We start from the raw sequence: 6,691 nt of genomic DNA on the forward strand, positions 1-6,691 counted from the left end.
ATCTAGTTGAGTTTCCAAGAAAAATAGTACTTTGAGTACTCGAACTCACAACTTTTGGGGCTTTTCAAATACTGAAACTCGATAACTACGGAAAATGAGGACCAAATAAATTAAACAATGTGTCAAATTAATCAGCTCTGCGAGGCCTTTAAAATGTCACAATACATCATCTTTGCATCTAGTTGAATTTCCAAGAAAAATAGTACTTTGTGTACTCGAACCCACAACTTTTATGACTTTTCAAACTCTGAAACTCGATAACTACGGACAATTAGTACCAAATTCCTTAAACAAAGTGTCAAATTAATCAGCACTACGAGGCCTTTAAGATTCACAACACATCAACTTTGCATCTAGTTGAATTTCCAAGAAAAATAGTACTTTGTGTACTCGAACACACAACTTTTGGGACTTTTCAAATATTGAAACTCGATAACTACGGAAAATGAGGACCAAATTCCTTAAACAAAGTGTCAAATTAATCAGCACTACGAGGCCTTTAAGATTCACAACACATCAACTTTGCATCTTGATGAATTTCCAAGAAAAATAGTACTTTGTGTACTCGAACACACAACTTTTGGGACTTTTCAAATACTGAAACTCAATAACTACGGAAAATGAGTACCAAATTCCTTAAACAAAGTGTCAAATTAATCAGCACTACGAGGCCTTTAAGATTCACAACACATCATCTTTGCATCTAGTTGAATTTCCTAGAAAAATAGTACTTTGTGTACTCGAACACACAACTTTTGGGACTTTTCAAATACTGAAACTCGATAACTACGGAAAATCAGGACCAAATTCCTTAAACAAAGTGTCAAATTAATCAGCTACACGAGGCCTTTCAGATTCACAACACATCATCTTTGCATCTTGTTGAATTTCCAAGAAAAATAGTACTTTTTGTACTCGAACACACAACTTTTGGGACTTTTCAAATACTGAAACTCGATAACTACGGAAAATGAGTACCAAATTCCTTAATCAAAGTGTCAAATTAATCAGCACTACGAGGCCTTTAAGATTCACAACACATCAACTTTGCATCTAGTTGAATTTCCAAGAAAAATAGTACTTTGTGTACTCGAACACAAATTTTGGGACTTTTCAAATACTGAAACTCGATAACTACGGAAAATGAGTACCAAATTCCTTAATCAAAGTGTCAAATTAATCAGCACTACGAGGCCTTTAAGATTCACAACACATCATCTTTGCATCTAGTTGAATTTCCAAGAAAAATAGTACTTTGTGTACTCGAACACACAACTTTTGGGACTTTTCAAATACTGAATCTCGATAACTACGGAAAATGAGTACCAAATTCCTGAAACAATGTGTCAAATTAATCAGCTCTACGAGGCCTTTAAAATGTCACAACACATCATCTTTGCATCTTGATGAATTTCCAAGAAAAATAGTACTTTGTGTACTCGAACACACAACTTTTGGGACTTTTCAAATACTGAAACTCGATAACTACGGAAAATGAGTACCAAATTCCTTAATCAAAGTGTCAAATTAATCAGCACTACGAGGCCTTTAAGATTCACAACACATCAACTTTGCATCTAGTTGAATTTCCTAGAAAAATAGTACTTTGTGTACTCGAACACACAACTTTTGGGACTTTTCAAATACTGAAACCCGATAACTACGGAAAATGAGTACCAAATTCCTTAAACAAAGTGTCAAATTAATCAGCACTACGAGGCCTTTAAGATTCACAACACATCATCTTTGCATCTAGTTGAATTTCCTAGAAAAATAGTACTTTGTGTACTCGAACACACAACTTTTGGGACTTTTCAAATACTGAAACTCGATAACTACGGAAAATCAGGACCAAATTCCTTAAACAAAGTGTCAAATTAATCAGCTACACGAGGCCTTTCAGATTCACAACACATCAACTTTGCATCTTGTTGAATTTCCTAGAAATATAGTACTTTGTGTACTCGAACACACAACTTTTGTGACTTTTCAAACTCTGAAACTCGATAACTACGGAAAATGAGGACCAAATTCCTTAAACAAAGTGTCAAATTAATCAGCTCTTCGAGGCTTTTAAAATGTCACAACACATCATCTTTGCATCTAGTTGAATTTCCTAGAAAAATAGTACTTTGTGTACTCGAACACACAACTTTTGGGACTTTTCAAATACTGAAACTCGATAACTACGGAAAATGAATACCAAATTCCTTAAACAATGTGTCAAATTAATCAGCTCTACGAGGCCTTTAAAATGTCACAACACATCATCTTTGCATCTTGATGAATTTCCAAGAAAAATAGTACTTTTTGAACTCGAACCCACAACTTTTATGACTTTTCAAATTCTGAAACTCGATAACTACGGACAATTAGTACCAAATTCCTTAAACAAAGTGTCAAATTAATCAGCACTACGAGGCCTTTAAGATTCACAACACATCAACTTTGCATCTAGTTGAATTTCCAAGAAAAATAGTACTTTGTGTACTCGAACACACAACTTTTGGGGCTTTTCAAATACTGAAACTCGATAACTACGGAAAATGAGGACCAAATTCCTTAAACAAAGTATCAAATTAATCAGCTCTTCGAGGCCTTTAAAATGTCACATCACATCATCTTTGCATCTTGATGAATTTCCAAGAAAAATAGTACTTTGTGTACTCGAACACACAACTTTTGGGACTTTTCAAATACTGAAACTCAGTAACTACGGAAAATGAGTACCAAATTCCTTAAACAAAGTGTCAAATTAATCAGCACTACGAGGCCTTTAAGATTCACAACACATCATCTTTGCATCTTGATGAATTTCCAAGAAAAATAGTACTTTTTGTACCCGAACCCACAACTTTTATGACTTTTCAAACTCTGAAACTCGATAACTACGGAAAATGAGGACCAAATTCCTTAAACAAAGTGTCAAATTAATCAGCACTACGAGGCCTTTAAGATTCACAACACATCAACTTTGCATCTAGTTGAATTTCCTAGAAAAATAGTACTTTGTGAACTCGAACACACAACTTTTGGGACTTTTCAAATACTGAAACTCAATAACTACGGAAAATGAGTACCAAATTCCTTAAACAAAGTGTCAAATTAATCAGCACTACGAGGCCTTTAAGATTCACAACACATCATCTTTGCATCTAGTTGAATTTCTAAGAAAAATAGTACTTTGTGTACTCGAACACACAACTTTTATGACTTTTCAAATACTGAAACTCGCTAACTACGGAAAATGAGTACCAAATTTCTTAAACAAAGTGTCAAATTAATCAGCACTACGAGGCCTTTAAGATTCACAACACATCATCTTTGCATCTTGATGAATTTCCAAGAAAAATAGTACTTTTTGTACCCGAACCCACAACTTTTATGACTTTTCAAACTCTGAAACTCGATAACTACGGACAATTAGTACCAAATTCCTTAAACAAAGTGTTAAATTAATCAGCACTACGAGGCCTTTAAGATTCACAACACATCAACTTTGCATCTAGTTGAATTTCCAAGAAAAATAGTACTTTGTGTACTCGAACACACAACTTTTGGGACTTTTCAAATACTGAAACTCGATAACTACGGAAAATGAGTACCAAATTCCTTAAACAAAGTGTCAAATTAATCAGCACTACGAGGCCTTTAAGATTCACAACACATCATCTTTGCATCTAGTTGAATTTCCAAGAAAAATAGTACTTTGTGTACTCGAACACACAACTTTTATGACTTTTCAAATACTGAAACTCGCTAACTACGGAAAATGAGTACCAAATTTCTTAAACAAAGTGTCAAATTAATCAGCACTACGAGGCCTTTAAGATTCACAACACATCATCTTTGCATCTTGATGAATTTTCAAGAAAAATAGTACTTTTTGTACCCGAACCCACAACTTTTATGACTTTTCAAACTCTGAAACTCGATAACTACGGAAAATGAGGACCAAATTCCTTAAACAAAGTGTCAAATTAATCAGGTCTACGAGGCCTTTAAGATTCACAACACATCATCACTGCATCTTGTTAAATTTCCTAGAAAAATAGTACTTCGTGTTCTCGAACACATAAATTTTGTGACTTTTCAAATTCTGAAACTCGATAACTTCGGAAAATGAGGACCAAATTCCTTACACAAAGTGTCAAATTAATCAGCTCTACGAGGCCTTTAAGATTCACAACACATCAACTTTGCATCTAGTTGAATTTCCTAGAAAAATAGTACTTTGTGTACTCGAACACACAACTTTTGGGACTTTTCATACTCTGAAACTCGATAACTACGGAAAATGAGGACCAAATTCCTTAAACAAAGTGTCAAATTAATCAGGTCTACGAGGCCTTTAAGATTCACAACACATCATCACTGCATCTTGTTAAATTTCCTAGAAAAATAGTACTTCGTGTTCTCGAACACATAAATTTTGTGACTTTTCAAATTCTGAAACTCGATAACTTCGGAAAATGAGGACCAAATTCCTTAAACAAAGTGTCAAATTAATCAGCACTACGAGGCCTTTAAGATTCACAACACATCAAATTTGCATCTAGTTGAATTTCCCAGAAATATAGTACTTTGTGTACTCGAACACACAACTTTTGGGACTTTTCAAATACTGAAACTCGATAACTACGGAAAATCAGGACCAAATTCCTTAAACAAAGTGTCAAATTAATCAGCACTACGAGGCCTTTAAGATTCACAACACATCAAATTTGCATCTAGTTGAATTTCCAAGAAAAATAGTACTTTGTGTACTCGAACACACAACTTTTGGGACTTTTCAAATACTGAAACTCGATAACTACGGAAAATCAGGACCAAATTCCTTAAACAAAGTGTCAAATTAATCAGCTATACGAGGCCTTTCAGATTCACAACACATCATCTTTGCATCTTGTTGAATTTCCAAGAAAAATAGTACTTTTTGTACTCGAACACACAACCTTTGTGACTTTTCAAACTCTGAAACTCGATAACTACGGAAAATGAGGACCAAATTCCTTAAACAAAGAGTCAAATTAATCAGCACTACGAGGCCTTTAAGATTCACAACACATCATCTTTGCATCTAGTTGAATTTCCTAGAAATATAGTACTTTTTGTACTCGAACACACAACCTTTGTGACTTTTCAAACTCTGAAACTCGATAACTACGGAAAATGAGGACCAAATTCCTTAAACAAAGTGTCAAATTAATCAGCTATACGAGGCTTTTAAGATTCACAACACATCAGCTTTGCATCTTGATGAATTTCCAAGAAAAATAGTACTTTGTGTACTCGAACACACAACTTTTGGGACTTTTCAAATACTGAAACTCAGTAACTACGGAAAATGAGTACCAAATTCCTTAAACAAAGTGTCAAATTAATCAGCACTACGAGGCCTTTAAGATTCACAACACATCATCTTTGCATCTTGATGAATTTCCAAGAAAAATAGTACTTTTTGTACCCGAACCCACAACTTTTATGACTTTTCAAACTCTGAAACTCGATAACTACGGAAAATGAGGACCAAATTCCTTAAACAAAGTGTCAAATTAATCAGCACTACGAGGTCTTTAAGATTCACAACACATCAACTTTGCATCTAGTTGAATTTCCTAGAAAAATAGTACTTTGTGAACTCGAACACACAACTTTTGGGACTTTTCAAATACTGAAACTCAATAACTACGGAAAATGAGTACCAAATTCCTTAAACAAAGTGTCAAATTAATCAGCACTACGAGGCCTTTAAGATTCACAACACATCATCTTTGCATCTAGTTGAATTTCCAAGAAAAATAGTACTTTGTGTACTCGAACACACAACTTTTATGACTTTTCAAATACTGAAACTCGCTAACTACGGAAAATGAGTACCAAATTTCTTAAACAAAGTGTCAAATTAATCAGCACTACGAGGCTTTTAAGATTCACAACACATCAGCTTTGCATCTTGATGAATTTCCAAGAAAAATAGTACTTTGTGTACTCGAACACACAACTTTTGGGACTTTTCAAATACTGAAACTCAGTAACTACGGAAAATGAGTACCAAATTCCTTAAACAAAGTGTCAAATTAATCAGCACTACGAGGCCTTTAAGATTCACAACACATCATCTTTGCATCTTGATGAATTTCCAAGAAAAATAGTACTTTTTGTACCCGAACCCACAACTTTTATGACTTTTCAAACTCTGAAACTCGATAACTACGGAAAATGAGGACCAAATTCCTTAAACAAAGTGTCAAATTAATCAGCACTACGAGGCCTTTAAGATTCACAACACATCAACTTTGCATCTAGTTGAATTTCCTAGAAAAATAGTACTTTGTGAACTCGAACACACAACTTTTGGGACTTTTCAAATACTGAAACTCAATAACTACGGAAAATGAGTACCAAATTCCTTAAACAAAGTGTCAAATTAATCAGCACTACGAGGCCTTTAAGATTCACAACACATCATCTTTGCATCTAGTTGAATTTCCAAGAAAAATAGTACTTTGTGTACTCGAACACACAACTTTTATGACTTTTCAAATACTGAAACTCGCTAACTACGGAAAATGAGTACCAAATTTCTTAAACAAAGTGTCAAATTAATCAGCACTACGAGGCCTTTAAGATTCACAACACATCATCTTTGCATCTTGATGAATTTCCAAGAAAAATAGTACTTTTTGTA

This window comes from Euwallacea fornicatus, unplaced genomic scaffold (genome assembly GCF_040115645.1).
Source record: "Euwallacea fornicatus isolate EFF26 unplaced genomic scaffold, ASM4011564v1 scaffold_69, whole genome shotgun sequence".
Lineage (NCBI taxonomy): Eukaryota > Metazoa > Arthropoda > Insecta > Coleoptera > Curculionidae > Euwallacea > Euwallacea fornicatus.